This window comes from Populus nigra, chromosome 14 (genome assembly GCF_951802175.1).
Source record: "Populus nigra chromosome 14, ddPopNigr1.1, whole genome shotgun sequence".
NCBI lineage: Eukaryota > Viridiplantae > Streptophyta > Magnoliopsida > Malpighiales > Salicaceae > Populus > Populus nigra.
The window spans coordinates 11,884,844-11,909,174 of NC_084865.1; the positions used below are offsets into that span (position 1 = coordinate 11,884,844).

At 39.2% G+C, this 24,331-nt stretch overlaps 1 pseudogene; it reads right to left on the reverse strand.

Moving 5' to 3' along the window:
• Positions 1 to 1,815: 1,815 nt before the first annotated feature.
• LOC133672583 (trimethyltridecatetraene synthase-like) lies at positions 1,816 to 5,048 on the reverse strand (annotated as a pseudogene).
• Positions 5,049 to 24,331: the final 19,283 nt, after the last annotated feature.

The following is a 24,331-nucleotide window of genomic DNA, read 5'->3' on the forward strand; positions in this document are numbered from 1 at the left end:
TTTGTAATTAGTATTTTTTTTTATTTTGGATGTTTTGTATTATTATTTTTCAATTTCATCTTTCAATGTTTCATTTCTTAGAGATTGAGCTTTATAATTTTTTTTTTATATATAGTGCTTTTAGTCTTATGACTCAGGTCATGAGTTTTTTAATTTTTTTTTTATATCAGCATTCAATATTTTTGTTTCAAGTGATTTTTATGGTATCATATTTCTATAAGGTTATCTTGATCTCACGTGGTAGTCATAAATTTCACGTGTTAATCTATCTTTGTCCAGGATAAAAAATTTTTAAAAGTTTTTTTTGTTGTTGCCTCATTTTCTTATTATATTATTAAATTAATCAAGATTTAATCTAATAATTGAATTTTCTTTATTTTTTTAAAAACATGATTGTTTCTTGAATTTTTTTAATTAAAAAAAAATAGTTCAATCCACGATATCACGCTGCCCAATCTAATTCCATGTTAATTTGAGTATGATGCTAACATTGGCCATGTTCTCTTATCACTTAGACTAACTCACGGTTCATCATCATATAGGAAACAACAAAAATAGAATGAATGTGCATGGGCTTGGATTGGTTGAACAGAGTAGTTAAAATTAATATAAAAACTAAGAACACTTTCTTCCTGGGGTTTTATTAGCTCATTCTTTCTCCTTTCAAGCTCAATTATTTTTATAAATAATATTATTTTACAATATAAATCAATTACGTTATTTTTTTTCAATTGATTGTTGAGTTGTTTCTCAATACTATTGTGTTCAGGAGCCAATCAATTGTACGATGAAGCTGTAATTTGCAAGCATCAGTAATCTGACAAACAAGACACCAGTAAGATGACAAAACTGCAGATTATTATTTTATTATTATTATTATTATAAGCTGCAAATCCCATGTTCGTGTCTATAGCATGCTATATTTCGCAAGTAAAAGTTAACCAATCATCAGTAACATTGGTTTCATGAGATGTGTTTGTCTGTATTATTCATGATTTTTCAGATAAAGTATACAAAGTTTAAAAATAAATTCATTATCGTATAGCTAACCAACGATTATTAATTATTTTAGTTTTATATAATATTTAGAGATCGATTTTAAAGATTAGTTAAATATTTATGATTGATATACTTTTAAAAATCCAGACAAATAATCATGCACATGTAAAATTCATATGTATATTTACATTTTCTAACAAGAAATACTCATGATTGATCAGTTTTAATATATATATATATATATATATATATATATATATATATATATATATATATATATATATAATGGTGGAGTGAAAAAGTCAATCTTAGCCCTTGCATGGCCTGCGCAAGATGATGCTACTGATATGCCCGATTTGTTTTTTTTTTTTTTAATTGTTCTCCAGTTTTACAATATTAATTATATTTTTCAATATGAATGTTAGAATATGTTAAAATTTCAGGAGTTGTCTTTTTATATATTACTATATTTTAGGTTAAAATTTTAGTATAATCACAGTTGAGAAAAGTCTTGCAAGACTTCCAAAGGTACTTTTAAAATTTTGTTTAAATTCATAATTTTGTTTTAAAAAATTATTTTATTATATTTTTTTTAGATTGAATTTTTTATAATTTCGTAACAATAGATTTATTAATAATTAAGTTTTATAATTTTTTATAATTTGTTTTATTTAGGATTATCATTAATCATGATGATTAATGAAAAAACACTTAACATACACACCAATTAAAATGATAAGAGTGCAAACTAGTATTCAAACACATGAAAAGAAAACTAATTAAAGAGCCTGGAGAAATCTCATCACAATCATAGCCTCATAGGGAATAAAGCTCTGATGGAAGCCGAGGCTCCAGAACAGCAAACAAGCGTGACTTTTCTGGGTGCAGAAAGCCCAAAACTTTCCTCCATGTTCAAGTCCTTGGCTGTCATGTTATTAGGCAATTTCCATTTGAATCCATGCAAAAGATTTGCCACACTTGTTTGAATCACCTTTAACCCTAGAGGATACCCAGGACATATCCTCCTTCCAGCTCCAAATGGTAACAGCTCGAAATCATGACCTTGAACATCAACACTCTTACCGATGAATCTCTCGGGACAAAATTCTTTTGGTTTGTCCCAGATGCTTGGATCCCTCCCTATAGCTGAAGCATTTACAAGAACACGAGTGCCTTTAGGAATATCATAACCTGCAATTTGAATATCTTCGCGAGCAAGTCTGGGCACAAGTAATGGTGCCACTGGATGCAAACGCATAGTCTCCTTCACAATTGCATTAATAAATGGTAAATTATCAATGTCATTCTCTTGTACCCATCTCTCTCTCCCGATGACTCTATCTAGCTCTTCTGTTGCCTTGTCAAAAATCTCTGGTTTTTTCATGATTTCAGCCAATGCCCGTTCGGTTGTCACTGCGGAGCTCTCGGTTCCACCATTAATCAAGTCCTGAAGATTAACTGATTACTTTACGTAAGAAATAAATTAAATAAAGCAAAAGATTGACTTTAGCGACCAATGATATATAGCTTATTAAAAAAAAACCCAATATATAGGAGGTACCCTTTTGTTTTTTTTATTCTTTCCTTTTTCTGCCATTCTTTTCTTTTAGTAATTTTTAACTAGTACCGCTTGCATCGTTTTATAAGAAGACAACAACGATCCACTACGTGGGAAAAAAAAAAAAAATTCAAAAGCATACATATATATCCAACGGCACAATTTGTTTTTGCATTTACATATATTTTAAAAATATATTTAAATTTAAAAAAATATATTTTTAATGTTTTTGATAGTTTTGATTTGGTAATATAAAAAATCAAAAATAAAAAAATATATTTTAATGTATTTTTAAGTTAAAAATACTTTTAAAAAATACAATATTTATCACACATGTTAATTACTAATAATATATATTCCTCCAATAATTTCTTAATGCAATCCCGTCATATATATATGAAATCATGGAAAATGATGGGGCACCTGAAACTTCCTTCTACAATCATGCATGCATGCGCCAAGGTCCTATATACCTGCCCCATGATGTGTTATGGAGTAAAACGGTGTCACACTGTCCCTACTTGAGATATAGCTTCAGTATATTATACTGTAAAATTTGTATAGTCTGATTACTTGACCACCTCTCTATCTCTATTTTGAACTGAAGGGTTTTGCTGTCAAAGAAAATTTGTTAATATGAAGTCCATCAATGGAAGCGGCCATCCACCCCTCTCTTTCTAGCCTAAGTTAAGATTAAATAAATTTATAATTCTCAATTGAGTTATCAAAAAATTTTAAAAATTTTCGTGGAGCCTTCAAATATGATGTTTTAGCTTAGGTTAAAATTTCAGAATTTTTTAAGAAATTCAGAAATTTGATGAAAAATCACAATTATTTGACTAGTTTTACATTATTGGACGTAATTTTCAATCCGACCATCAGATTGAGCTAAAATTTTACAAAGGATCTTAAAATATATTGAATAAAATCTGGTTAAAATTTTAGGATGAATGGAGCTTGGTAATGTTATAAAAAAAAAGACCGTCAAATAAAAGTAAAACGACTTATTAAGGGTAAAATGGTTATTTGCCATTAAAAAATAAAACAAGTCAGCTCTTCTTTCTTTTTATATGTTGCCGACTAGGCAGAAATAGAATAGGAAAAAAAAGAAAAGAAAAGGCGAGAGAGAAGTGAGGGAAAAACATAAAAAAAATCCAAAGAAAAGAAAAATAAGAAAAGTAAAAGAATAACGTTATAAACTTACAAAGTTCAACTTATAAAACACTAATCTAATGAATAATCAAGTGAAGGAAGGAGGAATTGAGAGAGGAAAAAAAATTTAATTATTTTTTTTTCCAGTTGACATGAAATTGTTATTTTATTCCGGTTGAGGAGTTGTTACAATATCGATTCAAATTCGATTATAAATAAATTATATTCCACAAAACATCAAAGGATGTAACTTCAATAATGAATTTATTTTTACTTTCACTTCAATTTTATATACTTCTAAATTTATCTTTTAATATTTTAAATAGTATATTTAAATTAAAATTTTACTATTAACTTTAAAAATTCATTTATATGAGTTAACAAAATCAAAAGGACCAGATGATTTGAAAAAAGTTGAGAGCATACCTGTGTAAACGCCTTGACTCCGATTCTGTCGAGCTTGACCTCAAGATTGGGATCATCAGCTACCTGCAAAAGTATATCTAACATATCCCTAGGCTCATAGTCCTTCACCCCTTTTCTCTTAGCATGATGCTCCTCTAACGCATGCTCCATAAACATATCCATCTTCTTGGCTACAGCCTTCATTCTCTTAATATACCCCTGCAGATCCAAGAAAGCAAGCCACGGAATGAAGTCACCTATAGCCAACACTCCATTAAGCAAGAACATCTCATCAAGCACTTCTTTGAATTCCTTGAGTGACAACATGACTTTCTCATCTTCGGATTCGGCCATGTATTTTCTTCCTAACACTAAATTAACGACTAATTACACTGAAACTCAAATCAGAAAAATGATCTCTTACGCTAATAAGTTTCCCTCTTTTCTGGAATAGAGTGTTTAGAAACTTCAGGTTCTCCTCTACATGTATATACTCAAACTGATCTAGACGTTTGGGGCTGAAAAGTTCCATGAGACACAGTTTACGTGCTTGACGCCAGTACGGTCCGTATGGTGCCCATGTAATATTCTGGTAATTATGGGTAGTATATTTACCGGATGCAGTTTTGGGGCGACCAGCTAAGCTGAGATCATGAGTTTTGAGGATGGCTCAGGCCATTTCTACTGAAGAGCCCACAACCACAGGGTGTGACCCGAATTTGGCCTGCATAAGGGATCCATATTTTTTGGAGAGGGCTTCAAGGGAACGGTGAGGGAGTTCACCCATTAGGTTGAGGTTTCCGATTATTAGCCATGGTTTTGGGCCTGGTGGTAGGTGGAGTTTTCTTCGGCGGATGAGGCGGCCGAGGAGGATTAGGGTTATGGTAGCGAGCAGAGGAGCTGCATGGGAAACCCAAGTAGAAGTAATCTCCATATTTTGGTGGTTGTGTTTCTGATTTTGGAGATTGTAGAGGATGATGGTGTATTTATAACTGGGAAAAAAGGAATCAGCTTAATCAATTTGACATTTCTTTTTGGTTCAGAGAATCACACAACAAAAAATAAGTAATATATGAATCTGTCATGGCTAAATGAACAACTGCTCCCAAAAAAATTACCTATTTAATAAATATATTTATAGAGGAGCGTGACAGATCTAAATCTAAAGGGTAATCTAGTGATAGTCACTACAAGATTCCACAGTTTTACCGACGGAACGATTCCGTCGGTGTGTGATTAGCAGTCTGTCGATGATTTTTTTACCGACGTCATCACCGTATCTCTCTCTCAACCGATTATTATAGGTCTCCTGAAAAAAAAAGTAATCATCATATTCAATACAATGATCATAATAACTTACAAAATAAAATGGTTGAAAACAAACATACCACGAAATGCTGAGCACGGTTATCAACGAACTGTTGCGCCCCCTTCAAGCGGTCTTGACTCCGCACATGTGTCTCCACAAACAGCTCAATCGGGTTCGGCTCACGTCCAAGAGACGTAGCCTATAATGAAAAACGATATATTAACAACAACTGAATTTAACGATACATTTCATTTAAATTAATCTTACCATCCGTTTTGCATGTGCAGCAAACGGAACGGAGCCGCCAGTGTGCGTTGTCACCCCCGCCATGAATTGGCCGATTCTGGTTGCCAGCACCGGACTGTGAGCGTCGTGTGAACCGCTCAGACGTCACGTGCTCAAGATAGTGCGGCCATATATCTTCCGGGATGTATATTGGTTTGAAATCCCTCCAAACCGCAACATCGTTCCAGCCTTGGAAACCCCTATCCCTCGTGGTTTTTTTTTGCTTTTTTTCTGTGTTTCATACCAAAAATCACGCAACCTACTTCACGCAACCAAACATTACATTTTGAAACATAAATTTTTGTCTAAAAAAAATTTTGTATTGTTTTCGATCTTACCTAGTTGCTGCGTGATTTTCCCACACCCTCCTCACAACAGTGTTATGCTCACTGTCCCAGCAGAATTTGTATTGTTTATAAATAAACAAGTTTAAATAAAAACAATAATTTATTTACAATTATATTAATAATTTATTAGAAATAAGCTGAAAATTATAAATTTACACCAACCTGAAATCTGCCAAACCATGCATTGAATCCAAATGGCATGACCTTGTAGCAGAATGTCCCCCAAGGTGTGACAAAAGTTGTTTTCGCCTTATCCTTCGGAGCCATTTTTATTTGGTTGTATCCTGAAAAACCATCCATAAAGGAATATGTGGAACTCTGGGCCGCGTTGTCCACTAAGACATCTATGTGTGGTAGAGGAAAATCATCATTGGGACTAGCTTCATTCAAATTCCGAAAATCCACGCACACTCTAATCTTCCCCTCTTTCTTAGGCACCACAACTATGTTAGATACCCATTGTGGATACCTAACTACTTCTAGAAAGCCAGCATCCCATTGCTTCTCGAGTTTTGTCTTAACCTTCATCCAAACATCCGAGTGGGCCCTCCTCAGCTTCTGCTTGACTGGCTTACAACCTTCTTCCAACGGTATCTTGTGTACTACAATATTTGTATCCAAACCAGGCATATCTTCATAGGACCAAGCAAAGACATCTGAATATTCTTGTAATAGGGTGATCATTTTTATCCTTTGCTCAGAAGTAATTAAGGTACCTATTTTTAATTCCTTCTTGAACTGATCACTACCTACATTGATGGTCTCGCGTTCCTCTACGGCAGGTTTCCAAGTCTGTTCCTGTTGTTCTACTAGCCTGGTGAATTCACTGATATTGCTTTCATCCCACTCTTCTTCTTCCATAGTTATCACATGTTCATTCAAGTTTGGCCATTTATTCTTGATGCTGAATGTATGTAATGTTGTAGGAGATCCGCTTTCAGGATTCCTGAAAGCGGGAAGTGTTTGGTGTAAATGCATAAAAAAGAAAGCAATTTGTGAAAAGTGCATGATCTCACAATTTATTTAAAGAAAAAGGTGGGCTCCATGACAAACATAAAATCTAGCTGACATCATGAGCCTTAATTGTCAACTAGAGGAAATAAAAGCAAACATAAGCAATGACAAAAGCATGTTAAGGCAAACAAAGTTGGTTTACATTTTGAAAACTACTGGAGCTTCTTGGGTCACCCAGTTCTGAAACTTCTCGTCCTGAGCCAACTTGCGCACAAAGGTCTTGGCGGAGACTTCTTCTATGGTGTAGACCGTTAGTTGTGGGAGTGCTTCATCTCCCTTTCTTGCTACTGTCTTCATGTCATCTTCTTCCATCTTGTTTCCCCCCAAGGTATTTATGCCCATGTTTGACAGTTCTTGACCAAGGCTTTCGGCTCCTTTATCATGTTGCATTATGTATGTGGCTTTTGGGAATGACATGCTAAGAGGAGGGATTTCTAGCTTTTCTTCCTCATGCTCTCGTCCTTTAATTCTGGCCAACCTTCTTGCCCTTCTCCGACCAGCAGCTCACCGATAATCCTCTTGGTTAGGTTGATACCCTAACCCAAATCTTTGAGCAGTACTTTTCATCCTTGCCGGATTAACCCCTCCTGGTATCCCGATAATAAGGTTATACTGAAATGGGATCCCGCGGTCCAAGAAGCATAGACTTGCCATCCTTGCTGCTTCTGAGATCCTTGGCCTTCTAAGCACTGTGTTCTCCGGCACCCAGTCAGTGTTCACAATCTCAAAGGCATGGATATTGTTATCCTTGCAATCATCTGCTTCGATAAAAGGCACAGCCACATTCTTTATCATGGATACTGTCTCCTCGACCTTGACAATTACCAACATCCCATTCATGATATACTTCAGGCATTGGTGCAATGACGAAGCTACTGCCCCTGCTGCATGAATCCAAGGTCTTCCTAACAACATACTATAGGAAGGGTAGATATCCATAACCTGAAGTGTTATTAGGAACATTTGTGGTCCCACATATAGCTCCACTTCTAAAGTCCCAATTATTGGCCTAGGTGAGCCATCATACGCTCTGGCCATCATAGTACTCGGCTTTATATGGGATTCATCGATCGGCATTTCTTCCAGAATGTGCTTTGGCAACACGTTAAGGGCCGAGCCATTATCAATGAGTACTTTTCCTATGAGGCAGTCATTGCATCTAACCGTAATGTATAAGGGCTTATTATGTCCGGTACCTTCAGCATCCAGCTCATCAGCCGTGAAGTACAGGTAATTAGTTGCATGGATCCTCCCCACTAGATGCTTCATGGTTTTATGTTCAATGTCTTGGGGTACATATGCCTCATTCAGTACCTTCTGCAAGGCGTTTCGATGCGGCTCAGAGCTGAGTATCAAGGACATCAGGGAGATCCTAGCTGGAGTCTTCTTTAGTTAATCTACTATGCAATATTCACTATGCTTGATCAACTTCAAGAATTCATTCGACTCCTCTTCCGTTACCGGCTTATTAACTTCTAGTGCTTTGTCCAGATCTACCACTTCTTTACCCTTTTCCTTTCTCAACTCCTCAGGCGTAAAGCAACACCACTCCTAGTCAAACCACTTATCTCAATCTGGAACAAAGGAAAAGGAGCTCGAACGTTGGAGGCATAACCATAATTATAAGGCATGGCGTTGTGATTCCCTTTTGTGTAGGACAGTTTAACCAAGATTAGCCTTGGGGGCCCATTGGCTGTTTGTTGGATCCTGCATACTCCTGCCATCTCATCCTGACCTTCCATCATACTTACCTCACCCCTGCTCTCTATGGGTTCAATTCTTAATTGCCCCATTTTTAACATTTTTGCAATCATTTCACAAAACTCGATGCAATCTTCAATATGGTGTCCATCTCTTCCATGGAACTCACAATAACCACCTCCCGCCAGATGGCTTTCCACATTTGCCTCTAGAAATCCTGATCGTACTAACATGTCGTACATCTTTTCCATAGACACCTTCAACACCTTGCATTGATTTCCAACTTCTATCATGCCTATTCCACTACTACTTGAGGCATGTTTAGGCAACGGGTTTGAATTAATATTGGGCTTGTCTTCAAAGGATACTCATCCTATCTTAATAAGCTCCAACAATATTTTCTTGAAAGCGTAACAGGTTTCAATCTCATGCCCGGGGTTACCCGCATGGTACTCATAAGTCAACTCGGGGTTGTACCAAATTGGGAATGGTGGTTGTAATGGTAGTGTAGGGATAGGAGCGATGTGCCCAATGCTCAATAGTTTGTCGTACATGTCCTTCAAAGGCATGGGCAGTGGCGGTAGTTGTTCTGAAGGGTATCTTATATAGGGTCTTTGGTAGTGATTTTGGTTGTTTGACTGGTTATTTGTTCGATTAGGGGAAAAAGGTTGGTTAAAGTTCATGTGTGAGAATTGAGAGGTAGGTACTTGTAGATTGTGGGAATCTATTTTCTTACCCTTATACCCGCCTTCCAAGTTGTTAATATCGCCTTCTCTCTTTCTTCTAATAAAACCCTTCTTTTCCACCGGCACCGCTATACGCCCGGCTTTAATCCCTTGCTCTATCCTTTCAGCTATGCGTACCGCATCATAGAAATGTTGAGAGGAACTACCCATTAGGTGCTCATAATAAGGTGCCTTGAATGTATTAGCAAACAAGCTCACCATCTCTGTTTCTATCAAAGAGGGTTGGATATGCATTGCCTCATCCCTCTACCTTTGTGCATAGGCCCTTACTGACTCTTGGCTCCTCTTCTCCATTGCCATTAGACTTGTCTGATCTGGAGCAATTTCCAGGTTAAACTTGTACTGTTTAAGAAAAGCCTCCACCAAATCTCTCCAGCTCTTGATCCTGACGTTGTCTAACCTCATGTACCAGCTTAAAGCGGATCTTGCTAGGCTATCTTGAAAGAAATAGATTAGCAATTTATCATCACGGATTACTTCCGCCATTTTGTTGCAGTAGGATCGAAGGTGAGTGTTTGGGCATTCCAAACCGGTATACTTAATGAATTCTGGTATCCGAAAATCTTTTGGCACCACGATGTTTGGTACCAAACATACTTCGGCTGCTCGCATAGGGTCAAACCAATCATTACCCTCAACTGCCCTTAATCTTTCTTCCAGAGCAAATAGCTTGTCTTGGTCTATCAAGCTAGGAGACCTATTATTCGGGACTCCCTCCGTTGTTAAGTCCACAGTGATTGGAGCGTGAGTTGGCTGGATAGGGGTGATAGGCACAAAATGTTGTTCATTGGCCGAGTTTGCCCCTTGGTTTTGAGATGCTTGAGGGATGTGAGCTGTTGGCGCTCCTTCAAGATGTTGTGCTGATGTTCCCTCCCCATTCTTAGCTCTTAAAAGCTGCTCAAGTAAGTCGATTAGCCGAGAAACTTCATTCTTTATGGACTCCAACTCGGTTTGATAATGTGACTCTAAGTGAGCTCTCTCTTCGTTCTCCATTCTCGCTCAAGACAGGGTGTTGTGGATTTTGGATGTGGGACCTATGTTTCATAGTCTGGGATGCATGGAAAAATGTAAATGAATGTATGATAAAGAGACAATGTATGAATGCATATATAATATGTGATAAAAAAAAACGATCGATGGCCAACATTCCTCTTGTGTAATGGGCATGGACTCTTTTTGTCACGTTCCTTATCAGGAGTAGTTTCTGCTCAAGCTGCTGCTTTGGTAGGCTTACATATTTTTTACAAAAGATGGGTCAAAGCCCCTTGTCATCACCCAATTTTGGGTGATTCCCCAAAATTCTTTTTTTTTTCTTTCAAAATAAAAATAAAAAAAAATAAAATAAAGGCTGACAACGTGGAGAAAGTTGATCAAGAAAAATAGGCAAAATAGGCAGAAATCAATATGCAATTTTCGGAAGAAATTCAAGGCCTTTCGGCGCCCCTTTGTACCCAAAATCGAAAAAATGCAAATTTAAGGTCAAATTAAATGATTATTGGACGAATTTGCATAAAAATTAAGTCCAATAACATAATTAAATTTTTAATAGGCCAATTTGATTTAATCATGGGCCAAATTAAATTTTAATTATGTTTAAAAATTAATTTAGGTCCAAATAAAGGATTTAATTAAGTGCAAGGACTTAATTATACTTTAAATGGGTCAAAATTAATTTTGTTTGGGGCTTAATTGGTGAAAAATTAAGTTTTGGAGCCTAATTTTGGCTTAATTGAGAAGATTGGAATTTTAAGAGACCAAATTTAATTTTTACCAAGTTAATTGATTGAAATCAGGGGTCAAATTGCAAGAAAATTGAAGTTTTGGGGCCAATTAGGGACTTAATTGAAGCAATCCGAGACCAAGGACCAAAATGCAAAACGCGCGCAAGAGGAAGGATTGATGTGAAATCTGGCACTTTGGCGCCAATTTTCATTTAAATGAAACGGCGCGTTTTGGGAAAAACGACGCCGTTTCATGCGTAAAAAAAAAAAAAAAAAAAGGGGCAGGACCAGGCGACGCGTCGCCTGGTCACTGTTCATCTTCTTCCCCACAAAGCTGCCCGAGTAGCAGCTTTCCAGGAGCATTTTCTACCTCGTTTGGCCTCCAAATCCGACAACGCGTGCACCAAAATGTCCACCTAAAACCCCTTTATCCTCGAGAATGGTCCGGTCGGGTCGAAAAACTTTGCAATGGCTCCGTTTATTGGCCCAAAGTGGCCACCTCGTTCAGTCTGCAGTCTTGGATTGCCAAATTTGGCAGTTCGAGGTGCACACTTTGAACCAACGGCGTGGATTCCTCGAGTCGAATCAAGGGCTGAGACTTTTTCCCCGTTGAAGACAAGATTACCCTCTTTCCAGCCCTATAAATAGGATCCAATTTCATGCTCAGAGGACGAGAAAAAACGAGCTCAAAGTTGGCCGAAAACCAGCCTTCTGTATTCATTTTTCCTGCAAACAATCCTTTTTCTGCTTTCTCTCTCCACCGTGGCCTTCAGCCACCACCACCTTCATCACCTGGCTTCTCACCATCATCCCCACCTCCAGTAGCCATAAAACCATCTCACGTGACAGTTGCACCGCTTCTCTCCCTCTCTCCTCTGTAAAAATCTTCTCCTCTGCCACCGTGACTCCAGCAGCGGCGGCGACAGCAGAGCTAGCATCCACCACCTTTCCCAGAAGCTCTCTTCCTTCCCAAAGGCAGCCGGGGTAGCAGTTCTCTCCTCAGCCACACCAACAGCCCCAGCCGTGAGCTTTCCTTCTCCTCTGCAGGACTCGTTTCCTTCTTCTTCCAGCCGTGACCAGTGCACGCCGCCGGCCTCACCACCTCCAGTTGCACCGCGCTCCGCCAGCCAGGCCGCCAACTCCTCCACGCCAGGTAATACTCTCCTCCCCTTCCGCTTCTTCTTCGCCGTCTCTGTTCACTGAGTGAACAGTGGACGTGAATTATAATTCATGTCTACTGTTCACGCATGAACAGTAGACGTGAATTATAATTCATGTCTACTGTTCATGCAGTGTATTATATCCCTTTTTTTTTCCAAAAAAAAATTTCAAAAATTAAAAAAAATCTTAAAAAATCATTTCAAAAATTTGTGATTTTCTTAAATATTTTTCTACCAAGTTTGCTTGATATTGGGTTGTATACTTACATTGTAAGATACAAGTCCGGTATTAAAATACCTGGTTTTCTCCGAAATATTTCAAAAAAAAAAGAAGAAAAATTTCAAAAAAAAATATTTTATTGCATACGGCCAGGTCCTAAATAATTTTCCAAGCATGTTTGTTTTCAAAAAAAAAAATATAAAAATTGCATCTTTCTCATGTTTTAAAAATAAAAAAAATGGATATCATAACTAGTTTATGATCATCTGTTAGGGTTTGGCCAAAATGTCAAAAACTTTTATTTCAACTTTTTTTCTAGGATCCAGATGTAGACTTTAATATTTGTGGGGTGTAAAATTACACGATAAAGTACACTCTCGGGTATTAAAGATACAAGGTGTAAATAAAAGCAATTTTAAAATTCAGACTTTAGAATGGTTAGGATTTGACCCAATAAGGTAGAGACTCCCTCATGAAGGGAGATCTGCCTTGAACTTTAGAAAAGACCAACGAATAGAACCTCGACCTAGAAAAATAATCAAACAACAATGCAGCTTACCTTAGGTAGGGTGCACTGGGGGTGATGCGTCTTCCCCTTGCACAACCAGTCCCTTACTCAGAGTCTCGCAGACCATAGGTTCCTAGTGACCATAATACTAGGTGGCGACTCCAAAGAACCAAGCAAAACCAACAATAATAATAATAATAAAAAATCGCCAGCCGACGTTGCGCGGATTTTTTTGACGTGCGACAGAATGGCGACTCCACTGGGGACGCCTTGTTTGGTCGGACTAAGCTTTGTTTGTTTGATTGTTGATTATCTGTTTTGGTCTGTTTAAATTTACTGTTTCAGCACTTTTATTTCTTGCTCATACATATAAATACATCAAGAATAATATGTTCATGCATTTTTAATTTTTGCAAGAAAACCCAATTCTAGGATAGGAGGGGAGTAGCGGTCTGCCCCATGACTTTCAGTCGGGGTTCAGATTCGTGAAACGTCCAACTATGAGCTGAGTGTTTACTTGGTGATAGCGGACACATAGTGCCCGAACCTTCCCTTGTAAACCCCTATACTGCCTTCACGTAAGGTGGTCACTGGGCAGTTCATAGACCTTTTTGAGACCAGCTAGAAAACTTATCCCTCATATAATAACCTAGATTTTTTTTTCCTAAAACTTTACAGGATTTTTTGAGCTAAGACCATGACTTCCCTTACCTTTTCGGAATATGGGGAAAGATCTGAGATGATGCAAGTTGTTGAAGGGGATTGCCCAAGAACCAAGGTTGAGGAATTACCACACATAACCAAAGTGCATTATTCCGTAGACACCATAAAGAAGTTGGCTCCTCTTCTGGGATATATTGATGAGAACCTGTTTGAGAAGAAGTATGGAAGAATTGCTCATCTAATAAAAATGCCTATTCAGATTTCAGCGGTCAAAGCCTTGATGCATTTCTGGGATCCAAACTACAGATGTTTCACCTTCGGGGATATTGATATGACTCCTACTCTTGAGGAGTATGCTCAGATTCTAAGTTTTCCCAATGATCTCCGCAAAGTATACTTCAGACAAAGAATTGAGAATACAGTTACCGCAGTTGCCAAACTTCTACATTTGGATCCAGTTGACCGGTACAGGATATCCAATGGAGGGTTCAAGTGGAAGACGATCGAAAATAAGATGAAGATAGATAAGGAAGAAGGGAAGTTGGGTGAAGAAAGATATCAGATAATTGCTTTTGCCATCTTTGGGTTGGTTCTGTTTCCTTCAGAAGCCGCTGGAATTATCAGCATTGAAGCTGCTAACGCCTTCCTTGAATTTGAAGAGGTAAAGAATAACCCTACTTCAGCTATCTTAGCTGAAACTTTCCTATCTTTGAACCATTGCAGATTACATGGGAAAGGAGCAATGCGATGTTGTATCCCTCTCTTATTCATGTGGATAGTAAGCCACTTGGAAGCGTCAAAAGAAGTCTTCAATAATTTCTGGTGGTTTAACACGAGGCCTCTTGAGTTGGTGCTAGCTGAAGAATGGAATGATTTGGATGAAAAGGCATGGGTAGAAAAATACCGAGAACTTCCCCAAACTAATTTCAGATGGAAAGCTCCTTGGGTAAGTGGTTCATCTTACCTCATGAGTTGTGGCGACAAGGCATGGGTTCCTTTGATTGGCTTAACTGGATATATCAGCTACTCACCCTCATTAGTAGCTAGACAGTTTGGAGGAGTACAACACGTGCCAAGAACTTGGGCAATAGCCGAATGTACTGGTCTGTTTAAAGAAGCTAGCTCTTTGGATATGTTAGACACCATCAGAAATGACTGGAAGCAGCCTGTTTTGGTCTTTAAGGAGGAGCATAAAAAAGAGTGCTCTGTTAGCCCTGCATATTTGATATGGAGGGGTGGCAGTTCATCTAAGATACTTCAAGAGGCAAAAGAGCAAAGAAAAGCCCAAGACAAGTCGTCTGTGACATTGGAGCTAAAAAGAAAAAGGGTCAACAATGAGGAGGATCTTCGAGAAGAGCTGGATAAGTTGAGGATTGAGCTCGGTAATAGTAAAAAACATCAAAGATTCTTGGAAGACCAACTTTTGAAAGAGGAAAAGATGAAGGCCTCTCTGGATCGGCAGTTGAAGGAAAGAGATGAGCAGATTGTTAAGTTAAAGAAGAACCAGCATGAAGCAAATCAACAACTGAATGAAGGGAAGGCCAAGAATGATGAGTTGGTAAAAAAGCATGTAATAGTGGAGCAAGAATTGGCAAGTCTAAAAAAGGCCTCGGAAAGTAAAAAGACTGCCAGCAAAGAAACAATAGCTTCCTTAAAGAAAGAAAGGGACCAGTATAAATCAAAATGGGAGGCTGAAAAAGAGAAGAGCAAATTAGCTGATCTCGCCCTCAAAGAAGAAAAAAGGTTAAGGGCTCGATATCAGTTGCAAGCTGAAGATGAGGGAGCGGCAAGAAGGGTAGCTGAGTCAGAGATGAAGGGATACCTAGACAAGATAAATGGTATGAGAAACCGGATGTCTACAATGAAAGCCGAGCTTGAGTCCCGAGAGGAAGAAGCAAATGAAATGCAAGAACAGTTGGAAGAATGGCAAGGCCATATCGACAGTTTCGATGCACAACTAAACACTAAGGTAGCCGAGCTAGATATAGAGAAGGAAGAAATGCAAAGGGCCAGAAATCAGATTCAACAGTTGGAAAAGATGGTTCGAATCTTGGAGACAAACAATGAAACATTAGCCGCCAGTAATGGAACATTACTTCAAGATAACACCGTGTTCCATTACAAGATTGAACAAACTGACAGGTTAATCGACATGGTGGCTAGAAAGGCAAATGAGCTACGAGTAAAGGCTGCCAGGATTGCCAACAACCGACGTAGATACGAGGAATATTTGAATGAAGTTTCCTCTTTCATCAGGATTGTGGCCAATAGAGGGGTATCATTTGAATGAAGACACTTTGTATGAACCACTTTGAACTATGTCTATTTTTGGAACTTTCATAAGGTGTATGGAATTTAATCAATCAATGGAATTGGGTAAAACCTCTTTGTGGGTATCAGATTTCGGATGTTACCTGTATTTGGCAAAGGAAGTCATGGATTAGCTCTTTAATCCATACGCATGCATTTGCATTCATGTTTATACACTCATTCATTATAACACACATGCATACGCCAGGTCAAAAAATATAGGTCCCCAAAGAACTTACCACACCCGACTTCGAGCAAGGAACATGGAAGATGAAGCACGTGCTTACCGTGAGGCTCATTTCCAAGAAGAGTTGGACTCTTTAAAGGATAGTGTGGCTCGCCTTACCAGCTTACTCGAACAAGTACTAAGGAATACCTCGGGTGAAGGTCCTTCAGCTAGGCCCGCTCCTCTCCCAACAAACCAACCTGAAGAGGTAATGGGAGGACATGCACAGGAGCCCCAACACAATCCAGTTTTCATGCAGTCGCCAACACCCATACCACCTATACCAACACCAGTACCAATTGTCATGGATGCATTCGTTAATGAGTCCCACAAAACTAAGCCCTCTGAGGATCTTGATCAAGATAAGATGGCAGCACTAGAGGCCAGGATTAGGGCCATTGAGGGAATAGACTTATATGACCCTGTGCGAGCTGTGGAAATGTGTTTAGTCCCTAATGTGGTGGTACCAAAGAAATTTCGAGTTCCGGAATTTATCAAATACACCGGCACTCAATGCCCTGTTACCCATCTCAAATCTTATTGTAACAAAATGGCAGAAGTAGTTCACGATGAAAAACTACTAATGCATTTCTTCCAAGACAGCTTGAGTGGAGCGGCATTGAGTTGGTATATGAGGTTAGATAATACCAGGATCTATACATGGAAGGACCTCGTGGATGCTTTCATCAAGCAATATAAATACAACATGGATATTGCTCCTGACAGAACCAGTTTGTCTAACTTGGAGAAAGGAGATAAGGAAAGCATAAGAGAGTATGCTCAAAGATGGAGAGATTTGGCAGCACAAGTCCACCCCCCTCTCTTGGAAAAGGAAATGGTTGCTCTGTTTGCTAACACATTAAAAGCGCCATATTATGAACACGTGATGGGTAGTTCGGCCCAACAATTCACGGATTCTGTGGCCGTGGCTGAACGAATAGAACAAGGAGTAAAAAGTGGAAGAATCTCTGCACCTGTGGAAAAAAAAGGTTTCGGAGCGAAGAAGAGAGAGATCGACCATGTCGAAAGTAGTTACAGAAGCAAGAAAGGCCCTTTCTAAACATATAACCCTCAATCCTCTTCACCCCAAGTGGCCAACACCAACTTCAACTTTCCAAGTCCAGCCAGGAAACTTGAACCCCAAAGCCACCAAGTAAAAAACCAAGCTGAAAGTTTCCCCAAAAGAAACTACCGAAGAGCCTCAGAACAATTGCCTCCATTACCGTTACCCCTAAATGAGATGTACCAAAAGCTGCTAAGTATTGGGCAAGTAGTCCCTGTGCCTTTGGTACCCCTCCAACCACCTTACCCCAGCTGGTATAAGCCGGATCTCACTTGCGAATACCATGCCGGTATAGCTGGACACAGCATCCATACTTGCAATGCCTTTAGGAGGAAACTTCTGCAACTGATCAAAGCAGGATGGATATCATTTGAAGATGCCCCTAGTGTCAATGCAAACCCTCTACCCAATCATGCTTCGGGTAGTGGGTCTGTAAACATGTTAGAAGAGGGACACTCAAAGATCTTAAAGGTGTCAATAGATAGGATCTACCAAATGATGGTAGATGCAAGGTATGAAGAGGGTAGCGAGAAATGTTGTGCACTTCATAATGAAAAAGGCCACGTGATCAGCCATTGCGAAGGCTTTCATAAAAAAGTGATGCAAATGATGAGTCGAGGGATGTTGCGAATTGAGAAAGCAACGAATGAAGAGGTGTTCATGATGGAGGCACCAAAGAAAGAGGTGTGTCGAGTACAATTCACTACCGGAAAGCCACCCAGATTGGTCTTGTCCAAACCAGTAGTGGAACATAAAGGAAACTATAGTGCTTTACCTCACGACTATGGGTACTCTTTCGAAAGCACTCCACAACCGCCTATCTTTCAAGCAGAAATTGGGGGTTTGACCCGTAGTGGCAGATGTTTCACCCCAGAAGAGTTGGAAAAACAAAGAAAAGCTAAAGGAAAAGAAGGGGCTGACGTAACTGAAGAAATAAACAAACCTGTCACGGAAGAGGAAACCAACGAATTCCTAAAGCTGATGAAACACAGTGAATATAGTGTTGTTGAACAGCTCAAGAAAACACCAGCCAGAATATCGTTATTTTCTCTGATTCTAAGCTCTGAGCCACATAGAAAGGCTTTATAAAAAGTACTGAATGAAGCATATGTTTCTCAAGACATCAATCAAGAAACCATGGAACATTTAGTGGGAAGAATCCAGGCCTCAAATTATATATACTTCACTGAAGATGAATTGAGTCCTGATGGTACTGGGCACAACAAGCTGTTATACATTACGGTGCGTTGCAAGGATATTCTGATTGGAAAGGTGCTCATTGATAATGGTTCTGCATTGAACGTGCTACCAATGCATATGTTGAAAGAAATGCCTGTCGATGAGTCACACATGAAGCCTAGCACCTTGATGGCGAGAGCATATGATGGTTCGCCAAGGCCGATCATTGGGACCCTAGAAGTAGAGCTATATGTGGGACCACAGATGTTCTTGATAACATTACAAGTAATGGACATTCATCCATCTTACAGTATATTATTAGGAAGGCCATGGATTCATGCAGCTGGAGCAGTGGCTTCTTCATTGCACCAATGCTTGAAGTATATCATGAACGGAATGCTTATAACTGTCAAAGCCGAAGAGACAGTTTCCATGATAAGAAATGTGGCCATACCTTTTATTGAAGCAGAAGATTGTAAAGATGGGAATATTCATGCTTTTGAAATTGTGAATGCAGAATGGGTACCTGAAGGAACAGTGATGAGAAAGCCTCAAATCCCAGAAACGGCAAAGATGGTTGCCAAATGCTTTTTAAAGAACGGGGTTCCTTTTCAATGTAATCCTAAAACTAGAATGCCTAGCCTGATCAAGCCAAACTATGCAAATCAAAGATTTGGGCTTGGATATAAGCCCAAGAAAGACGATTACAAGCGGGTCACTCAGGTTAAAAGAGAAGCAAGAATGGCGAGAATTGAAGGAAGAGAGCCAGAAGAAGAAGAATTTGTCATCCCACCACTCCGAGTGTCTTTCCCAAGGGCTGCAGAAGTGATTAGATCTCGCATAGTGGATCTTCACATCAATACCTTGGAGAGCCAAGAAGAAAAACGAATAGAGGAAGCGGATCTGGAGATAAAGGATGAGGTTTTGCCACAGCTCTCCATTCACACCATTGATGAACCTCCTGCTAGATTTTTCATGCGAAGATTGGCTGAAGGGGAGGTGTACCAGAACTGGAAGATGGAGCCTGCTCCTATTGTGTTTAAAAAGTAATTGTTCTTGTTTGATAATTCTCGGACATGTTTGCCTTGTTTTGACTTGTGCTGATCTTGTCGGTATTTTTAGCTCATGATACCGCAAGAATTTTCTATGTTAACCAAGCACTTTTGTTTTAATGAGATCATGCATTTTCTTGTGTCCAATCGCGTGCTTGCATTTTTTCTATCTTTTCACGAATCACTCTTACACGAGCACGCCTTACACTTTCAGGAATTCTGAAAGTTCCATCAATCCACAAAATCATTGCACTAAGAATAATTGGCCAAACTTTGATAATATGATTGCGATGGATGATGAAGAATGGGAAGAGAAAGATCTAAAAGAGTTTACTAAGCTGGTAGAAAGTTCAGAAAAAGCCTGGGAACCGGCCAGTGAGAAACTAGAAGTCATTAATGTCGGAGATGAACAAGATAGTAAGGAATTAAAGATTGGCACTCTTGTCACAACTGAAGAAAGAAATAGATTAGTCTCTCTATTACACGAGTATGTAGATGTTTTTGCCTGGACTTATACCGACATGCCTGGTCTAGATACTGACATAGTTGTACACAAGATTCCTTTAATCGAAGGGAGCAAGCCAATTAAGCAGAAAACCAGATGAATGCGCCCGGACATGTTACTCAAGGTAAAGTCCGAAATACGAAAACAGTGGGATGCAGGGTTTCTAGATGTAGTCCAATATCCACAATGGGTAGCTAATGTGGTCGTAGTCCCGAAAAAGGATGGGAAGATTCGGGTGTGTGTGGACTATAGAGACTTGAACAAGGCGAGCCCAAAAGATGATTTTCCTTTGCCCCATATAGACATTCTCGTTGATAACGCTGCAAGAAATGCTACATATTCTTTTATGGATGGATTCTCTGGTTATAATCAAATTAGAATGGCTGAAGAAGATAAAGAGAAGACCACTTTTGTCACACCGTGGGGAACGTTTTGCTATAAGGTAATGCCATTCGGATTGAAGAATGCTGGAGCCACATATCAAAGAGCAATGGTTACCCTATTCCACGATTTGATGCACCAAGAAGTGGAAGTTTATGTGGATGACATACTTGCAAAATCAAAGAAAGAGGAAGATCATGTGCAAGTGTTAAGAAGACTATTTGAAAGGCTTCGAAAATTCCAGCTAAAGTTGAACCCTGCAAAATGCTCATTCGGGGTGAAGACAGGAAAATTATTGGGCTTCATTGTGAGTGGTCGAGGAATAGAAGTTGATCCTGATAAAGCTAAAGCTATCCAGGAGATGCTTGTTCCTAGAACAGAAAAGGAAGTACGAAGTTTCCTCGGGCGCCTGAATTACATAGCTCGATTTATATCCCAGTTGACGGTGACTTGTGAACCAATCTTTCGTTTGCTCAGAAAGAAAAATCCTGGAGTATGGGATGACGATTGTCAAGAAGCCTTCGATAAAATAAAGAGGTACTTGCAGAACCTACCATTACTAGTACCGCCAACACCGGGGAGGCCTTTGATCCTGTACTTGACAGTAACAGAAACAGCTATGGGTTGCGTGTTGGGGCAACATGATGAGTCAGGAAGGAAAGAGCAAGCTATCTACTACTTGAGTAAAAAATTCAATAACTGTGAGTCGAGATATACAACAATTGAGAGGTTGTGTTGTGCCTTGGTTTGGAGTGCCAAAAGACTCCGGCAGTATATGCTATACTACACAACCTGGTTGATTTCAAAGTTAGACCCGCTCAAGTATATTTGTGAAAAGCCTTACCTGTCAAGTAGAATAGCAAGGTGGCAAGTGTTGTTGGCGGAATATGACATTGTCTTTATGACAAGAAAAGCGGTAAAAGGAAGCATAATTGCCGATCATCTTGCAGATCATGCCATGGAGGACTATGAGCCACTAAACTTTGACCTCCCAGATGAAGATGTGATAGTAGTTGAGAATGAAAGTGGGGAAAACGATCAGTGGACCCTCTACTTTGATGGGGCAGTAAATGTATCGGGGAATGGAGCTGGAGCTATAGTGATTTCCCCAGAAAATAAGCAGTATCCCGTTTCAACAAGGTTACTGTTTGAATGTACCAATAACACTGCCGAGTACGAAGCCTGCATCATTGGCCTGGAGGCTGCTCTAGAACTTAAAGCCAATAAGCTCGAGGTCTTTGGGGATTCCTTACTAATCATCTGCCAGGTCAAAGGTGAGTGGCAAACCAAGGATGAGAAGTTGAAGTTGTATCAAAGTTATCTCTTGAAGTTAGCCGATGAATTTGAAGAAATCAAATTCACCCATGTGAGCAGAGATAAGAATCAGTTTGCTGATGCCTTAGCAACCTTAGCTTCGATGACACAAGTTGATGCTAAAAGCAAGATACAACCAATAAATATCGAGGCCAGAAGCTTTCAAGCCCATTGTTGCTTCATTGAAGAATCTCCAGATGGGAAACCATGGTACAATGATATCAAAGAGTTTCTCCAGCATCGGGAATATCCTAAAGGGATTTCCAAAACAGATGAAAAGACTTTGAGAAGAATGACTATGGGTTTTTACTTGGATGGGGAAATCTTATATAAAAGGTCATTTGATGGGACTCTGCTCAGGTGTTTGAATGAAAATGAGATTGAACAAACATTAAAAGAAGTCCATGAGGGGATTTGTGCTACACATGCTAATGGGCATACAATGGCGAAACAAATTCAAAGGGCTGGATACTTCTGGTTGACCATGGAGAGAGATTGTGTAGACTATGTGAGGAAATGCCATAAGTGTCAAATATATGGCGACAAAATAAATGCACCTCCGGCACCTCTGTTCAATATGATCTCGCCTTGGCCTTTTGATATGTGGGGTTTAGATGTTATAGGGCCAATCCACCCCAAAGCAAGCAATGGGCATAGATTCATTTTGGTGGCCATCGACTACTTCACCAAATGGGTAGAAGCCAGCTCTTATGCCCATGTAACACAGAAAGTAGTCAAGAGATTTATTGAAAAGGATTTGGTCTGTCGTTATGGTCTGCCAGCAATGTTGGTAACTGACAACGCCCAGAATTTCAATGGGAAGTTGATTGACGAATTGTGCACCAAATGGAAGATTAAGCATCTCAACTCTTCCCCTTATAGACCAAAGATGAATGGGGCAGTCGAAGCAGCTAACAAGAATCTCAAGAAGATTATCCAGAAAATGGTGGTCACCTACAAGGATTGGCATGAGATGCTCCCCTATGCACTTCATGCGTATCGTACCACTGTTAGAACTTCTACAAATGCCACCCCATACTCTTTAGTATATGGAATGGAAGCGGTTGTGCCCTTGGAAGTAGAAATCCCATCACTGCGGATTCTGAAGGATGCAGAACTGGACGAATCAGAATGGGCAAGGTCAAGATTTGAGCAACTAAACTTGATCACTGAGAGAAGACTAGCAGCTATTTGCCATCACCAGTTATATCAAAGCAGGATGGCCAAAGCTTACAACAAGAAGGTCAAACCAAGGGTGTTCAAGGAAGGGGATTTGGTGTTAAGAAAGATCCCACTAGCATCAGGAGAAGATCAAAGCAAGTGGGCACCAAACTACGAAGGGCCATATGTGGTGAAAAAGGCTTTTTCTGGAGGGGCTTTAATTCTGACTAATATGGATGGAAGGGATCTACCAAGGCCTGTAAACTCAGATGTTGTAAAGAAGTACTATGCCTGATGTACTTACCTATATCAATCAATGAAATTGAAGTTTGGCCAAGATTTCTTTAGTGTGTTCCCCCCTAAAAAATTATGCATGATCCCATGTTTTGATAGAGATTTTTTGGGAATTCAAAGTCTTAGTACAAGACTAAAATCAAAGAGATGTTTGTTCTAACAAACAAGTTCTGAAAATTCAAGTGATATCCTAACACTCACCTGAAAGACAACCCAAACACCATGAAATAACTTCAAAGCTGAGTTCTGACTGCATGAATAATGAGAAATCATTTTGCATGTTCGCATGTGAGAAAGCAAAGCTTACCGATCCTAAATGCATGCATTTGAGATGAAGAAAGGCCATCTTTGATAATCCTCTCACAATGCTGAAATATATCATTTGCAGTCCCCTTTTGAGCCTGGTAGTGTTTTTTGGAAATAACCTTGACTAGGATCACGCCCTACACTGGGGGGCAAGTGCCAAAAAAATCCTCAATGATTGAAAGTGCCCAAACAATACTGGGGGGCATAAAAGAAAATTCTCAATCAATCGAAGGTGCCCATACAAAACTGGGGGGCATGAAAAAAAAAATCCAAATGATCCAAAAATTTGGAGCAAAAAAAAGGGCCAATGCAATGATGCTCAAAATCAAATGAAGAAAAAAACAAAGAGAAAGAGCCCAAGCCCAACACTGGAGGGCACCGTGGACCATTTTACAAATCAATTCCAAGGTCCAGAAATGTATGAACAAAAGAGTTTGGGATATAGGCAATAGTGATCCTTAGTCTTAAAGTCCCTTAAACACCTTTTGAGCCTACGAGTATCCTATTCTTGATAGCCAAGAGCCCAAGCCTACGTTACGTTCCTAATCAAGCCCTTTCTAATCAAAGGCAAGCAATTTGGATCGGTAGGCAGTGCTTTCTCATGCGAAGCAAAATCATTATTCATGCAAACAAAATGAATGCTTTAAACACGGTTCTCAATAATCCTCAAATTGAAATTTCAACCTTTTGTGACCAACCAGATGTCACCCTGTGTTCTTCACATTTTTGTCGAAAGACGGTTCTCAATAACC